The following is an 18,848-nucleotide window of genomic DNA, read 5'->3' on the forward strand; positions in this document are numbered from 1 at the left end:
ACTTATTAACGCATATTTTTTCCCCCCACCATCTTATTTTCTTAAAAAGCATTTTATGTAAGTCTTTTTTTGTGTGTGTAAATATATGGAAAACAAGTTCGGACAACAATTTCTTGTGATTATTCCACAAAAACTGAATGTTTTATATTGACTCTGGCATATTGTTGGAAATAAATGTAGCAAATAGTTTATTTACCACTGTCAGGTTGAGTCTTCTCTATTGAAGTAAATGTTACCATGCAAAGCTATACAACAATGGCTTAGGATACAGTGAGCGATTAAAAGATCATTTGAGTACAAGGATTTTTTTTTTTTTTTATGCATGTTTGCATTGATCCCAAATGGGAGAAATGTCTTCACGTGCTTTGCCATTTCATTGTGTTGGCAGTTGGAGGCCATTTTGTGTGGGCACTGGAGGAGATGACAGTAGCTGCATATAGACCAGATGCCTGCCACTGACAGAAACTTCATCAGGATAACACATTCTCTGAGCAGACGGGGAGAGAGAAAGGGTGGAAGACCAAAAAAAAAAAAGACCCTGAGATGCACGCACATACACAGAAGTTTTACTTGTACACTGATCTGCTCCATCTCTCTCAAAGAAAAAACAAAAGCCTGGCTGTATGAGAACCTCTGCCATTTACCTCTTACAGTCATGGTGACCTGACTGTAACCCTTCACAGCAGCTTTGTGAGGTCTACTAACCATCATTTCAAGCCCTTGCTCCCAACATTTCAGCAGTATTTACAAACAATTAGAACAGTGTGCTCTATAAACAGACCAAACCTTCAGCAAGGCCACCAATCAAGGCTAGAGTGTTGTCAAGTAAAGAGCACTATGGATGATCATCAGGCCTCACCATACCTTCTGACTTAAAAGCACAAGGCCAGCAGACAATCTACAAAGAGGTCAGGCACAACAAAAATCAATACAACAACAAAAAAGGGGCACACGCACACAAGACTGGATCACAATACATCCTCTTTTATGTGTAAGTGTTTTATTATTAAAAAGTAATTATTATTACTTTTGTATGTACAATATGAAAAATTGAATTCATAAAATATATGTAAGAGCTTCTCCCCTTTAACACTATTACAATAACAGTAGAACAGTGTGCTCTATTAACATTATTAATAAATATTAGCAGTAACAATGAAATAAAATAAAAAATCATAAAATATTTTCTTTGTACTGCAGTGACAAAATATTCTAACTTTTTAGTTGGATTCAGTAAAAAAATTGATTTTTGTTTGAAGAAAACCAGCCTCTGCTATTGTTTGATGATGGACAACATGGAGTGTTTGATCTGATAGGCTCTGAGCAGGAAGAAACAGACATACGTTTTCAAGGATGGCAGACTAATTGGTCCTGTGTGTTTTATTATGGACACGGGACTGTATCTTTGAGACTGCAAAGCCAGGGTTGATTGCTCCAGGCCGGCCTTTGTGTGGCCAAATGTGCGTTTAATACGTTTACGTCCATATTTCCTTTCACACAGAGCTGGGATGCTATGGCATTGGAGACATTTTATTTTGCAAGTAAATGAGAAGGCAGTGCTACGTGATGCCAGAAGAGATTCCAATTAGCCCTTGAGCTCAAGCAGGAACAATCCGTAAGGTAAGACTGAAAGGCACAGAATTCAAAACCAACAGTAATAAAAAGCAAATCATACTGTTAGAATGCATAATGCACAAAAAAAAAAAAAAAAAATCCTAAAATAATACAATAAGAACAAGGAAATCAGTAATATACAAACAAATATATAAACAAATAAAATAAATAAAAGTTTGTTTATTTACGTTAATTTAAATTAAATTGTAATGATTATAATTTTAATGACTAAAAAAAGTGTAATCATGCAACCTGAAATATGCTTCTTTATTAGTATAATTACTATTATTATTCATAACAATAATTTTTAGGTTTGATATCAAGTAAAATCTTCAAGCAGTATTACCTTAAAGTAACAACTGCACTTTTACTGTGTATTTTAAAATTTATACAGTATGCATTGTAACTTTAGAACTTCTAGTCGCATTCCTTTCCCCAGTAGCACATCTGTGGCACATCCTCCTGTTGAAAGTTTGGCCTCAACAAGATGAAAGCTGGTCAGAGAACAGGTCAGTTTTAATCTGACAGGGACATCCTCACAGCAATGTGCCTTTAGCCCTCTCTAAGCTTGCCCTTCCCCCTTAAACAAAACTGACATCTTTAATAACATTTCTCAGCCCCTCAGCTACAACTCAGAGTCTGAGCAAACAAGGTTCTCTTCCATACTAGCTCAGAGAAGAGTCTATTACTTTAACTATGTTAGGTTAGCTCATCTCATCTCATCTCAGAATGCAGGGCTGCACAAGGGGTCAGTAAATGAGAGGGATGTTTTGTTTTGTTTTTTTTGGCTTCTTTCAAGTGTTGTAGATGGTAACTTTGATCAAAAAGGGCTTGGGCGACTACTGTTGTGATTGCATTTTCTGTCATATGGTCTTTCATTTCTACATTTTGCACACTTCTTCTCTTCTCTTTTTGACTGAGTTGCAAACCACAAGAGAAACGCTTCAAAAGTAGCTCCTACTGCTAATGTTATGGATGATCGAAGCATGAGCAAAAGATATTACGTGGCTGTTGGGATACAGACAGTGTAAGCAGGGGGTGCTGTTATATGGCTGTGTTTGTGCATGAGTTTATGAGCCAAGTGTCATAGGAAAACACACAGAAATATGTTTGAATATCTGAGGCGATAAATAAGTGTAACTGCAAATGAAAGCACATTAATCTGATCTGCATAATGAGGCAGTTCTGCTCTCAGTGGTAAGTCCTGAAGGTTTCTTTACATTCTCAGTATAGTTATTAGTAAATTCTAAATTTTAATGAAAAACCTTTATTTGCATTTTGAGGTTTGTCTGAACTGTATCTGAATGGAATGAAGGTCTCAGGACCATGATGAGTAAATGTACCAATTTCTAAATTCAATAGCATGAAATATTGCATGGTTGATTAAAAAACATGTGCATGTGGCACAAAAGGACATTAATCAGTCTTTCAATGATTCTAACCTAATTAATGAGATAACAATATATGAACTCTTATCTGAAAGTCAGTACGCTATAATATCCAAGGCACTGCTTAAGAATTGTCCAGTATTTTTAATGTGAAACTGATGTGGTATACAAGGATGCTTGAGCATTAGAGATAAGGTCTAGAGAACATTGTGTGTGTATAAAACCTGTTGCTGAGGTTGTGCACTAACTGTGTAGGACATGCCCTCACACTGAGAAGCTTGGCTCCATTCATGTCTCCAGTCTTTCTTTCCTGAGTATAAGATGAAAAATCTTTCTCCCACCCTCAATCATCTCACACATACTTATAATGGTGCTTCTGACAAAGTGAATCATCAGTGTTATCAACCCTTTGAAACTGAGCATCGCCGAAAGTGCTCTCTACTGGTTTGAGTCCTGCAGAATCTCATGGGCAAAACCATGCTTTCATGGAGGAGAAGGGTGTTTGAATCACCCTAGCAAACCACTGGAGTATCCCTGGGATCAGTGCTGGACCTTTTTTTTTTGCTATGGAGCTAATAGGCAGTTCTTTCCTTCCAACAATCCCGTGCTCTCATCCCACATCTCTGCCTGCATTTATGGCCTTTCATCTTGAACTCCTTCAAGAAGGAACGAGCTGTGAATTAGTCTTCCGAGTTCTGGCGTTATACCTGCACCACTCTACACAACATTGTATTAATAATATATACGTGTTATTTATTTTTTGCAATGCATTGCATGTTCTTTTCTCATAGTAGTTGTGATAAATCTGCACAGTATGAGTAGAGGCCTAACTTGTTTCAGGTTCAACTTACTTTATGTTTAAAGTAAAAAAAACTACTCCATTAGCAGCATGCAGTGCCTCCACACCACACAAGTCCTACTGTATATAATAACTGTGCATCTGGCCACCTGTTCAGTAAGGGGGAGAAATACCTGTGCGTAGGAGATTCAGAGGAGCACTGACACATTGTGCTCTTTTCAAAAGCAGGTACATAATCAGGAAGTGACACCAGTGCTTCCTCCATCTTCAAGTCAGCCTGCCAGCCTTTTTAATTAGCCAGGTAGATGGGGCTAATCACAAACACCTCCGCTCCGACAAAAATAGAGGGAAAAGAAAGGAATGGAGAATGGAAAATAAAAATAACATGGTCCGCAGATGGTGCCTGTGACATCCTGTTTCGCTTAAGATGGATAGCAGCGGAGAGATGGATACCACAAGCCCATCAGTAAGGGGAGAGAGACAGAGACAGATGAGGAGGGAAATGTGCATATGCCAGCATGTTCACAAACCCATCTCCCTGTGAAGGCCCACCAGCACCTTCACTCTCCCTTCCAATACCTTCCCTTCTTCTCTCCACTATTTAATCAAAATGTCATCTTGATCTTTGCTAAAAGTTTACCTCTCACTTTAAATGGTCATTTGGCCGCATTGTTTGTGTTTTCCTTTATAATTTAAAAAAGGTCACTTTGCCCCTGACTGCCCCATCTACGTTTCTATTTCTATCTTTCCATGAAAGAATGAGAACAAACTTTGATGACGAATAAGCCATGGAACGCTGGCAACAGTTGCCTTGGTGATCACAGTGGTAGTTGTCACTGCTGGCTGAGCACAACGCACGTCAGCAACTGCTTTTAGAAGCTGAGCCACTGATTATGGCACTTGACCAGACAAAGACACAGGTCAAGAGGAACCGTAAAGAGATAGTTATAGAAATGTGTTATTAATTTACCCTCAGGCCACTCAAGATGTAAGTGACTTTTTTTTTTCTTTTATCGGAACAGATTTTTAACTAAAACCATGGTCAGTGTCTACAGTCATTTTGAGAGTAAAACACACACGCACACGCACACACACACTCAAAGTGAAACGTTTGGTTTTTGCAAGATAATGAACATTATTTACTTAACATTAGCTGGATGAACCAGTTTACGGAGTCAGACTGAACCGTCTAAGCAGCAGCTTGGCCAGAACAGATCTAGAGGTTACTTAATCAAAACTCACTTTCATATATCACTCTGGCTCAAAATGAACCATATATGATCCTGTGATGCTGTTTTTTTGCCAACTCATTCAGTTACCCCAATAGCACACTGAATTGAGGAAACAGTTTGGACCAAAGAACTAGTGAGCTCCTAATACAAGCATACATGTACCAAGTACTTGAATCAAGGGGGAAATTAAAGTTTTTATGGTTTCTCATGATTTATGAAAAAAAGGTGTTTGTTAATTCACTTTATATTCTTTAGACATGCAAAACATCTAATTTTGCATCTTTATTGGAAGCTTTAATAATATACAATGAATATAATATGAAAATGTAGAACTGCAATTGAACTCCTCTAGTTTCAGTCTAAGATATATAAAAATTGTATTAATGTTGATTTAGAATAGAAAACTTCCATTTTATTCTCAACCATGTGACAATAACACACTAAAAGTGAGAGACGCATACAAGGGAAAATGCAATTTAGTAAGCCATCTTAATAAATATCAGGCTGCAATTTTGCCTGTTGCTTCTCATTCTTACATTCGTCATTTTTTGATTAAAGCTCATAATAGATGCACTCTCTACGGCTAATGTGGACGATGCATTCTAATCCACATTGATTACATGTCACATTGTTGTAATTACAAGCCCGACATGTACACTTTCCACGCTTGCACGCTATTCCTCTCCCCCCACCTTCTTTCCTTTTTAACCCTCTGTCATTTGTGTTTTTCTTTGCTTAAAAGGACCCTGATGGTGTTCAATGGAAGTTAGAAAAGGACAAAATCAATACTCAAAAAGAAACTGACCCTGAATACATTTCTCTCTATCTCTCCCTCTCTTTTTTTCAGGGGTGCGGGCTATTTTTCCATCAGATATTGACCATAAGGACAGTATGCTTTAAGTATGGCCACTCTCAAAGAAAGGGTGCTCAATTTGAATCATGCCTGATGAAAGCTGGCAGTGTTTGGCTACTGTCATGAGGGTAGAGTTTGAGGAGGCCTAAAGTAGAGCTGAGAAACAGGTTCACATCCTCTTCAGACCCCCGTCCCATTAGTCTCTACTTCAGTGTGCATTCCCTCCCACTTTGCTTTTCTTTCTTTCTGTTTCAGCCCTGGACTATTAATATTGTTCTTATTTCAGCCTTCCGTTTCCTAAGTGACCCGCAGCCTTCCATTCTTCCCTCAGATTTCGCCATCTCTTCAGATAGAAGAAACTGCAGCAAGTGGCAAAGGTCTTTCCAAACACAAAGCTTTCTATTTGCAATTTTCTCTCCCTCACTGTACATCATCCTCTTCCCTTTTTACGGCAACCTCACATTGCTCATCTTGGCCGGAGCTTCACATTTTTTTCAAAGCCTCTCAATTTTTACATTCCCTTCTGCCCTTTTAAACAGGCAAATTATTTTAATTATTTTCTCTGGCATTATTCCTTTTTCTCTGCCCCACTAATTCATTTTCATGAGTCATTAATGTTACATTGTCTCTCTCCCCTACTGTCCATAGAGTAGTTGAACTCATTTGTGCAGGGCGAAAGCCCATTCAGAGGACAGTGAGGACTCTGACATGCTGATCATATGACCTATACCCTTGTAATACAAATTGCCCATCACTCCTACAATCTATTGCCTTCAGTGTTCTGGTCTGCCTATCAGGCTTCACAAAGAATCCTCTCCAGCTAGGTCCAAATTATTTTTCTTTTTCAGTTCAAATAAATGACTTTAAATGTAAATCTTTGGCTGTCTTTTGTTTTCATTTCAGTAATCTTTGAAGAAAAAAAAAATGCATGAATGGTGTGCACATTATACATTTCTGTGAAATTCTATGACAATTCATTGTGCATCCATTCAACAATTAACACTTCTGATCTCTATCCTCTGCAAACCACACTTTTTGTAGAATATTTCATGACCCACTTTGAAAGCAGTTCTCAAACACCCCTGACGCGACCCACAGCCTGGCCGTGTCACCTTGCTTGATACCATCTCATATGAGACAACACACAAGTTCCTCACTTAGCTTCATGTAACGACCTGGTTCTTGGTTTCCCCACTTTTCCACTGTATCTCCTGTGATCTTCTGCCTTAACTAGAGGAGCTGACCCATTAGACTTCAAACTTGCTTGAGCAAATCCAACATTAAGACACCCTAGGCCTCTAGACTGTGACTTTGTGGTGGCAATTTGCTTTTACTTTTCTAATGTTATTATTTGTGACTATACAATTTTCTTTTTTGGCTTGATGAAACAGAAGGATATAGAGAATTAGATGGAGAGAGGAATCCAAAAAGCAAAAACATATGCACTCCATTAAAATTCTTACTAGTAAAAAATCTTTCATAGAAGTAAAATACCAAGAACTGCAAAACTAAAGACACTTTAGGTCTCCACACTTGGAAGTAATGGTCCCATTATTTATTGTTATTATTTGTGACTAAAAAAAATACCCAACTCTTTTTGGTTATTTGTTGCAGTTTCCTTGCTAATTCGAAGCCACAAAAATGTGCTACAGCAATTACCTGCATACTGCACAGTGCAGTGTGCTGCACAAACAAGTGTAAAGCGTGTCATTAACATTTTTCATTTATTTATTTGAACAGAATCCTTACTTACTATTGCTATTGTTCCATTCAGAGGTCAATTGTGAATGCTTGCCTCAACTATTGAGTTTGAATTGAATTGGAAATAAGATTTTAATATAATAAGGTAACTCGAAAGTTTATCAAGATAGCCTTGAACTTTGGAATTCAAAGCATGAAGCTTGACAAAATCACTGTTTGAAAGTTTTAAGAAGTAATATAATATAATGATAAACTCTTCCTATAGGATTTTTTTTTTTTTTTTTTTTTTTTTTTAAGTAGAGGAATAATTATTTTTCCACAATGCTTTACCTTTGTTGAATTTCCCTGAATAGCAATTCATCTCCCTGTCATGTTGATTCAAATGCCAATTCAACATATGTGTGTTGTGGCCAATTCAGTTCAGTGATGAAGTTATGGTTGTACCACAGTATAACACGTTTTGGTTTATTTATTAATTTACCTTTTTTTTTTTTGCCTTGCTGGACTGGATAGAAAGATGTGGAGTATTGAGTGGAGAGATGAATCCAAGAAGCAAGTTAACATTATGCACTCCATTAAAATTCTTAAAAGGAAAAACAATCCTTCATAGAAGTGAAATACCAAGAACCACTGAAGCATTTATCGAAGCTCAAATTGACTAAAGTCCTTCCTGTCTGTACTTAGGTCAATTTAACTAGCCTAAAATAATCAACAGATTTTTGTAACAACCACAAACTAGCACTTAACATGAAAAAAAAAGAATAGCTGAAAAGTTTAAACTGCTACATGCTTCACAAACCACTGCAAAACACAGTACAAATAAGTGCCAGTGGACAAATTTGGCATACAGCAATTTCCTCTGCTTTCGCCGCTCATAGCCATTAATCAACATTTGTGAAGGGCACAGTGTGCTGGAACCCAGAGAGAAAGACTTATCTTAAAGTTGAGCTGAGTAATTGTCTCAAACTTGTGCTTCCATCGCTAACACACAGAGAGCTAATCATACCTCCAATTGCTGTGCATAGCTCTTGAGAGAGGCATGCTGGGACAGGGTTTGAATGAGAACCAATGGGGAACCTTCTCAAGGAGGCCGGACGCTGCCATGGTTACTATACAGCAGGGCCTTGGAGACTGCCGCGTAGCTCCGGTATAGCTAATGACAGGATGCTTAAACACACCATAGATTTGAAAGGCTGACTTGTGTGAATAAACCGCTCAAAACGCGAGCTGAAAGCTGCAGTCGGGAGGGAGGAGAGGGGGAGTAATTATTGGTATACGTTGGTTGTAATGACTGGAGGTGTCAAAGCTTTATTTCCAGATGATGGCACATCACCGGACTCACTAAATACAGCAAGGGCCTTTTGCGTTTAATACAAATTAACTCCTCTCAGTAGCTTGTCATGCATTCGAACACATCAGCCTGCCTGGCCATGCATTATTCAACAAGGCAAGGTCAACGGTTGAAAATAAACTTCTTATTTGTGAAAATGGCTCACTTAGCCAACCTATTCATCATAACATGGTCCTGTAAGCATCAATCAAACAATAGATTAATTATTTGTTTTGTAGACAAAAAGATGTCCGTCACTGTATTTTTATCTTTTTTTTGTATTATTATTTGGAGCAAATCAAAATTTAGTTCTGTGTTTTTAATAAATAATCTTCTGTTGTCTGACAGTTACTGTAAAAGTCTTATTGAAGCCAGATCTGAGAATAATTTTTAATTAAAGAGGGGGGAAAATGTGCAACATCATATGATTTATTCAAATTATTGGTATCTAAAATAAATATTCTGAAAAAGACTGATCTCAGTTTACCCTATAAATTGAGGTCTTCTTTCCACTAAAATCCGTTGTTCTTTGTAACACCACCAAGCAAATAACCCATTGCATCACTAAATAAATAAATATGCATGCATGCATGCCTAAGTGAAGCTTGCCATGACAACTGTGTAGGTCTCGCAAGCAAAATATGTAGTTGATGGAAAGACATTGAGATGTTGCTGACATTGGCACTGCCTGAAGAAAATTTCCTCTTGACTAACTTGTCAATAATGTGTCTCAAACCACCTCCCTCGAGGTTTGAACAATCAGTTTCAAGTGCATCATTAATGCATCTTGGTTGAATATAATGTTTTCTAGCTGTCCAATCAGTCCATGATCCAAAAGGGCAATTTAGCAACAGGGTAAATGGGGCCTTAGTGACTGCACAAGTGCGTTAGATACTGAGATGGGAATTCACATAGTATGAATAAGGAATTAGGAAAACAAGGCAATGGTGCAAACAGCCAAACAGTGCTGATTGCAATTTCACAACACAATTCCCCATCTTGTTGGCCAGTTCTGAGCACTATATTGCAAATGACGCAGCAGACTGTCATGATCTGGCATAATTTGAGAACGTACAGCCTTTCTACACCACTACAAGCCAGGCATCTGAATAAAATCTAATGTACAGAAACATAACTTATCTATGTCCATGTGTTTTGATATATGTCTGCTCTTCTCCATCATTTGATCAACATTTGATGGATTACTGCTGCCAAAATTGCAAGAAAATGTCTAAAATGTTGTGGTTAGTGAATAAAGCGGAACTGGTGGAACAGTTTAATGAATTTGCCCCCAAATTGCCTAATATGGAGAGGAAAATCATAAAAATGTATGATTTGTGTCATGGCGTGCATCTGTCAGTGAGGGCTTGTGCTATACAGATGTGATTGATGTTGAACCAGAGATGTCACAAAGATGGAGATATGGAGATTCCTTCTCTACAGCTGCAGTGGAATCATCCCTCAGCTAACAGTGACACTGTCACAGAACACACACACAGAACCACTTAAACATCTCAAAGCACAGTCACAGTTAAAACTGCTTCTCTATACAAGTATTGGAAAGTGCATATAACTGTATCTCACAGTGTTTGAGCCTTTGTGAGTAAGAGGTTGTCTGGGACGGAAATAATCAACGATTAGTGATATTTCCAATGCAAATTACTCCAGAACGAAAAATTTCCAGCTGGATTGAACACTAGAGGCAGTAAAACATCAACAAATTTCGATCCTTTTCAAGCAAATTATGATTATGGGGCAGACTATGGATTAATAAAAACTTATTTTAGTGTGGTGTTCTTGCACAATATTGTGTTATGACTTCAAAACACTTATACCTCCCATCATTTGTAACCCAAAACATTTTGACATTCGCATTTCATAACCAGCTCCATATTGTATGGCTTTTTTGACATAGTAAACTTGCTTGGTAACTCACCCGGTACTGTACTGCATTTGTGATGCCGAGCACTCAGCTATGAGTTTTGTGAAATACAAGTCACATTTGCATTTTATCTCATGGTTGCTTTTATCACTACAGGTTAGGTTTAGGGTAAGGTCTAGAGTAGATGGTACGCTATCTTCAAACGCTTTAACACTTTAGCGTCACTTATCGGACATTTCATTTCAGAACTGCCATAATGCATATAACAACCAACGTTATAAACGTTGCCAATTTGTGTTTATCTGTTCAAATGAAACTGAACATTTCTCTTTTAAAGTGTCACAAAACATACATAAAAGGAATGTAATACAATTTTGCAAATATGTTGCCACAGGCATGTATTTCCAATGAGCCTAGGCTGCAAATTGAATACATAAAAAAATAACAGGCAACGCATGCAGGCCTTTTGTGCACATACTATATTGCCAGCTTAAGCCAAGTTTCATATCCAGAGCCACTATAATGGATTATTTCACTATAACTGAAGCAAATGAGTGTCAAACAAACTTGTTTGGAAGCAATTTAAGGCTATTTAAATGATTTAAGGTCACATTTGTGTTTTCAAACTAGTTTTAAGCAAATAAAGCTCATACAGGGCCAGCTGTTCCAGTAAGAGGTTTCAAGCGAAGGAAAGTAACTGGAGCATCAATCGCGGTGTCAGGGGAGCAAAGAGGAGCTGCTGAGGCTCTCTGGGCCCCTGGAATGTGCTTGGCTTGTGCTGCGTATAAAACTCCTATTCCTGGGTGTCTTGTTAGGGCTGCAAACATTCACTCGGTAGAGAGAGAAACACCTATTTCTCCGTGTTGCATCCCGGGAGGGTAGGACGCTACGCTAAACAAAGCTGAAGGAACAGCGGCGCATGCTATTATTTCACCCCACTAAGCTAATGATGCGTCACCATCGTCAATTCAGCCACGCAACCCAGACACTCTGTCAGCACCCACCCTGTGACAAAATCTGGGCTGCTAACGAACCCACTTTGCCTGTTTGTTGCGCCTTTCTTTACACGTAGCACACGTAGGACTCATTACATCTTGTCATCTTGTCGAACATACCCATGTGTTCTGTTTATTCAGTAATCTGCAGAAAAACACCTGGAACTTCAAAAACAAAGTCCCTCGCATGGACGTTGACATTTGTCGACTTCGCGTTCACAATTAAGATGATTTTATGCACAACTGGGGTCCTTATTTTAATTTTAATTTTTCTATTTTCTAGTTTCTATAAATGTGGAGTGAGAAATCAAAACCTAACCCTACTTCAGCAGAGGTGCCATGTTTTTGTTTTTTCCAATCTCAAAAAAAGTCATAAATTAATATAAATCCAGAAAAAGCAAAAGCAGCATGTCAAAATTGTAAGTCTGTGTGCAAATGTCAGTGCTAGTAATGCTTCCAAACTGGTGCTCTGACGTGACACCGAGTTTATACGAAAGATTGTGCACGCTGTGTCAAGGACGATATTTGTTTCACCTTTTTGTAGGTGCCACTCTAAACCATCCCTGACAAACCAGCCATTTTCCTGAAGCTTTTCAATTTTTCTACTCGACCGCTGGCAAATACAATAGATGCCAATTTTATAAGCTTACACCAAAAATAGTTTTTCACCAGCTTGAGTGTCATTGCTTCCACTCCCTCACCAAAATGACTGAGAATGTATTTTGCCCAGAACTAAAATGTGAAACTTTTGAATTTTATTTCACTCCTGCAAAGTGCCTCCTGAAACAGCATTGTCATTGGCTGATGAGGCAGTGCACCCTTTGATGATGCGTTGACTAATATTGAACTTGGCAGCTCACAGTCGTCCTTGTCAACCTTGAACACCTGAAGACTTCATATCTGCAATATAAAATCAATAGGCTGCTGACAGCGCACATCATTTAAAGGGGCTGAAGGTGTTTTTGGATAGGAGATGAAAGTGTTCACAACCCAGCACCTGCCCTCCAATTGCTAATAAAACTATATGTGACTGTCAGCAAGAGATTTGTGATGAATTCAGGAATATTGTGTGTCAATCCCCAACACGGTGTTTTAAAAGGAGACAAATGTCTGTGGAAAGTGGGAAACCATCGTGATTGAGGTAGCTTTAAGAGTGGTCTCTTTATCAAAGCTGCAAGCTTACAGCAACATGTGTGTCCTTGCTGAGAACACGTTTAGCATGCTCAACCGAAGTCCTAAGAAAGAACCGCTGGCCAAGTCTATTACATCTCACTTCGCACTCACTCTGTCCATCTCTGTGTATTTCTCGCTCCTCTCAGGGGAAGATCTGAGCAATTCTCTTTCCCTAAAACTGTGTCTCTATTCAATAGTCTGCAACAATAAACTCTCCACCACAACTGCATCGTCAGCACTGTGTAAAGAAAAAGGCTTTGCAGAAGTACATTCAAACACACACACACAAATACAGATGTAGCTGTATGCCGGAGTATTCTTTGAACACTTATATGTCACAAAAAAATCAATCAAAATAACAGCTCTTTGTTATAAGTCTATATACAGTAAATACATAAAAGCAAAAAGCAACATGTTTCAATGCAATGCTGTGCTGCATTTCTTGTGTGAGCAGCTCAAAGATTAAATGAAAAGCACTATCACGTTCAGGCACCTATTGCTATGTGTTTCATCGCCCATCAAACTGTCTCCAAAGCAGATGTCTCAATTCAGGTAGCTGGTCACACACATGGAAGCCCAGCTGCCTCATCCTAATCAATTTGATTCACTATATTTGCGTGACTAAAAGAGGTGGAGACTGCCTCAGTCAAAATGAAAGAAACGGGCAAAAATAGAGAGAGAATGAGTTGGGAAAAACTAACTTCCAGACCCATCTGTAATTGTTCCACTGGCTATGAAAACAAACACATTTGAAATGGTGTTATGGACCTGCCACAACAATTATGGTAAAAAGAACCTGAGGAAACCTGAAAATAAGTATTTAATTAAGGCTGCTTGGACGGTTGTTGTAATAATAATAATAATAATAATAAATGAAAAATATATTTTGAACACATGATTTCTCTGGTTTCATAATTGTACAACATATCAAACCTGTTACCTGACCAAAGGGAAATGTTAGCTTAGCAATAACAATAAACCATCATTTAGTCCCTCTAATGAGTGATAATTTCATTTAGGCTTAATTTGTAACCCTGTTAACCATTTTGCAATACCATTTATTTATTTATTGTTTTCTGTATTTTATACATTAATAATTTTGTCAATGTTGTCTATTTATTTTTCATATTTAATATTAAATGTTCATCACAAAATTACAAATTTGATTAAACTTTTTTTTGCCGTTTATTAAATGTGTCAATGAAAATAATCCACAGTGTGCTAAAGAGAAAATAAAACTGTGGATGTGAATAAATCCCTGGCTATGGATAAACTGAGCGAATGAAAAGACACGAACAGACATTAGTTCTGGAGTCAGCTTATGAGAGTGATGAAAGAACGAGAAAGTCCAGAGCAAGAATGAGAGAAAACATCAAGGTTAAAGCCTGCTCTTTGTAAGAATAGTTTGCCGAGGCACGGTGTCTGTGGGCTGTGCTGACTGTGTACCCACAGAAACATTAATACGGTACTTCAATCTGGAGAAAATCCCTTATCATAGATTTCACACACGGGTCAGGGGGCACGATTAATTGCGTTTTAAAAATTAATCACATTAAATTAACATCAAATTAACAGGCCTAAAAATACTGAAAAAAAGACTGTAGAAAATGTAGGACGCAGAGAGCGCTGACACAGTATTTCTAATTAATAAAAAAAAAAAAAAAACATACAGAAATCCTCCAGTCCAGTGCTGAGTCTCGTCTTTTAGGCAGTACTGACTATCCTCAGTACATTTAGAAAGCTGAGCCATTGTGATGAATTCTTCAAGAAAAAAAAAAAAAAAAACAAAGGCTAAAGAAAGAAAAGCCATTTGGCTACTGACCAAACACTGGCTATTAATCCATTACGGTAATGTGCATGTAGACCCCGGAAAATGTGTTTTTTGGGAATCCCTCATAACTAGTGGGTCACTGTAAAAAGACAGCTAGTGACTTAAAAGCTGTAAAAAGCAATTACTCCTTTGTAGTGCAAGTAGAAGACATCATAAAAGTATAACTTTAATTGCCATTAATTGCACAAGGGTGACTGCCTCTGCATGCCTAATGTTCTAAGTGCCTGTGGACGTGATTTACGAGCTTTGATTAACTCTGCCCACAGAATGCTGAGGATGTATGGAGATTTTACAAGCTTTTAAAGAACTCTGGTGTGTAGAGGTCTAAAAAACTGCAGATGTGCAATTGTTGGCAAAAAAGATTTAATTTATTGTGTATGTAATTTATCCATTTATTTCGTTTTTTTTAACTGAAGGAATTTCTTGATTGAATACTTAAGTGAACATTAGATTGTAAACTTTCATTAGATGGAGTGCCTTGTAAAACTCGACCAAGAAGATGCTGCTAAATAAAGCTGCCTTTTATACACACACAAACCTTTGCACCTTTTTGTACAACGTTGCTTTGTCAATGAAAAAGCAATTACAATGAGGCTTGAGAAAACTGAGAACTGAAATGTCTGGCAACCGAGCATACATGTTCAGGTCTAGTGTATTTTTTATTTTATTTTATTTTATTTTTTTTTTTTGGATGTGTTGCAGGTGTGCGAACTTGACATTAACTTTATTTTCTCCCCCCTGAGTCTTAGATTACACTTAATTAAAATTGCAATTAAAAACTCTTGTTTTAGAGGGGGAATCTAAAACTTTTCATCTAATTAAAGCTGATTGGCTGTGAGCTTACATGGAACTCTGTGGCCATGTGTTCATTTGCATCGTACTGTACAAATGACATTGTGTGTCATTTAAGAATATGAGACAAACTTAACAAGCACATAGGCACCACTGAGAATGAGATTTATTTAGCCTCAATTGAGTATGTTTTCAGATCTGAAACTTAGTATATCCTGAAATCAAATTCTTTATATATATATAAAAAAAAATAAAAAATAAAGACAATTTAAAAATGACTTTTTAAGTTTAAGTTACGAAAGCTCTTTGTTGAGCACAGCTGAAACAAAAGTACACTGTACAGGGAATATGGTGGGCTTCAAAACGAGAGACTGCTGTATGCAAGCACACGCGCACACACACACACACACACACACACACACATATCTTGTGAGAGCGACATTCGAAAGCCCGGCATGAACAGATGTTTATTTATAAAGTAGCAGCAGGCAGGACATGACAGAGGTCACTAAAGGCAGGGTCAGCACGAGTCCCTATGAATTATTGATACTCATCATGTCTGAACATGTGTGAGAGAGGGAACAGCCCTGGAGCACACTATAAGCACCGAAGACAGACTAAGTCACAAAATTTGACACTAACTTTTCCACTAAAATATGGCCCAGTTCAACATGAGGAAAGGATAACGACTGGTTATGAAAAATCAACATGATGTGTTTTTTGTTTGACAACAGGGCGATTACAAAAATGGAAAACAGCACAACAGGGAAAACAAAAATCAACAACAATAATAAAAAGCAAAAACAAATATGTCTTCAAGGTTTTGTAAGAAATGAGCGCTCACCTATTTTCTCGCATTTCCTCTCAGACTGCGCTTAATGGTCAGACTGCTGTGTTGACAAACAGAGATGCATTTCTGTAATGAACAAATAAAGAGAGGAAAACAATTATTCAATAGTAAAAAAAAAAGAGAAGAATAAAAATAAGTAAATTAGTGTGATTTATAATTTAAAATATGGCAAAAAAAACATGTAATTAATCATCTTTGCTGACCCAAACAACAGGTTTTTCAAACCATCAAAGCAATTCAAGCTCAAGCACCACCTCCGTGTTTTTGTGAATTCAAAGTCAGCGCAGACCCAGCTGCTATTAAATTTTTTTTAAAAACATTTTTAAAAACATGCCACTTAAATGTGAGACAATGAAATACAAATATGCTCAATAGCAAAAGGCATATTTTCCAAAATAAATAAAACAAATCTCAAAACAACCATATTCCAGTTCACACTCAAGTGCTGATACTATTTCATACCTACTGAGCATCTCATTTCTATCATACTGCAAGAATATTAATAGTAAAACATGTTTATGCTTATTAGAAGTACTCTCTAATGTTTTTGAAAGCAAAAAAAAAAACAAAAAAAAAAACATTTAAAAAAAATACTACTTGAAATAATGCATTGACTACTAAAGCCACTTTTATTATGTTTGTTCAAATATTTCATCTGCAACAATAATTGAATGTCTTTTAGTTATCTTTTAATTATACATGTATGGTATTTTCTTAGCAAATATACATGTATGCTATTAATTTGATGAACTATTCAACATATAATTATTTGATTCAATTTTTTTTTATTGATTGGCCACTCTAATAAATGCGATACATGAACAGAGCAGTGAGATACAGAGCAGAAACAGAAAACAGAGAGTTAAAAAAACAAAACAAAACAAAACAAAAAATAAATAAACTGGGCACACGGATAGCAGATGTTAGCTGTTTGCAAAAGCAAATAAAAACAGCCGGCCCACTTCAGCAAGATGCAATCTGATCCATTACTGTCTTATCTTATCTTTCAACAAAAAAACAAACAAACAAAAAAAAAAAAACACATACACAGTTTCAGCATAATCTCAGAGTGAAAAAAATAAAATAAAAAATGCAGGCACTCTGACCAACCAGAAACGTGCTTGTTCATAAACCACAGCAGATTACACCTAAGAGGAGAACAAAGTTTTGATACCACAACTTCAAATAAGTGGCTGCAGCTTACGGTCTCAAATAAAAGCACGGGTGATGATTGACTCGCTGTAAAACACAGATTTGATTGGTGCCCTTTAGGATGGGTCTGAGTGCACTTTCTATCTCTCTCTCGCTGTCTGTCCGACTCCGATGCAGACACTTCACCTCCTCTATATTAAACCACTAGACAAGGCACACAGGGTCCCAAACTCATTTCGAATGGTATTGATCCCTTCCACAAATAAGAACCCACACCACAATTTATTTGCGTCCCCTCAGGTATCATCTGTTTAAACATTTTCCTGAATCAATCAGTGTGGGCTCTCCAGGGGGACGCCGTCTCGCACCAGTCTGGTTATTATCCCCTGCTGATGAAAGATGCGCCCGTCTGCACAGGTCTGGGAACAGCTTTTAGGAAGTTATGCACTTAGGATTCTTCAAAACATGCCTCTTTTGGGACTTTTACAGCAATTTGATTCTCTGGGTTATCTAGAAAGGACCCAACCTTTTCTGTCTTTTTTAAGGGTACAACTACGATAAATTTCACTTATTCCCTACCATAAAAAAAGTTACTTTGTAAAGGAGTTAGTTTGTATTATAAATCTGATTTGGGTCATTTGGCAGAATTCTCCAAACATGAGACTCGTATTTTCCAAAATAATTAAAACAAATCTTCTCTTTTTACGACAACCATGTTCCACAGTCAAGTGCTAATGGCATTTCGTACCAGCTGAGCATCTCATTTCATTTAGCATCCTGCTACAAGAATTCTAATAGTAAAACATGCTTATTATATTCAGAAGTACTCTTTAATGTTCCTAAACACAAAAAAAAAACATGAGTAAGAGAAAAGAGGGAATGATTGGCTTTTTTATATACATAGTCAATCACTGTGATTGAAAACTGTCCAATTTTTTCCTTCATTTCTTTAAAAACTTTAAAGACCTGATTCATAATTGTCTGATAACTGAATAAAATATTGTATTAAATAAATAAATAAACGCATACATAATTCATTTCATTTGAGCTATTTGATAGGTTAAAGAAATTATACCATATATTATTATTTATAATTATACCATATCAGTCTGTATAATTTTTAGAGAATGCAGAATAGTTTACAATATGAATGCTAATTTGCTTTGCCCAAAACATTTGCATAATTACTTTTCCCCTTGTAATAATAATAATAATAATAATAATAATACATTTGATAATTACTCATAATAAAATTA

The 18,848-nt window shown here is 37.0% G+C and overlaps 1 protein-coding gene across 14 annotated transcripts in view; it reads right to left on the reverse strand.

Moving 5' to 3' along the window:
• LOC131547855 (teneurin-3) overlaps positions 1 to 18,848 on the reverse strand; it is a 642,274-nt gene that overhangs the window by 309,686 nt on the left and 313,740 nt on the right. For all 14 annotated transcript variants that reach the window (XM_058788591.1, XM_058788700.1, XM_058788676.1 and 11 more), the window contains one exon: positions 16,435 to 16,506. The gene's annotated coding sequence lies outside the window, so the exon portion shown is untranslated. The remainder of the gene's footprint in view (positions 1 to 16,434; positions 16,507 to 18,848) is intronic.

This window comes from Onychostoma macrolepis, chromosome 01 (genome assembly GCF_012432095.1).
Source record: "Onychostoma macrolepis isolate SWU-2019 chromosome 01, ASM1243209v1, whole genome shotgun sequence".
Lineage (NCBI taxonomy): Eukaryota > Metazoa > Chordata > Actinopteri > Cypriniformes > Cyprinidae > Onychostoma > Onychostoma macrolepis.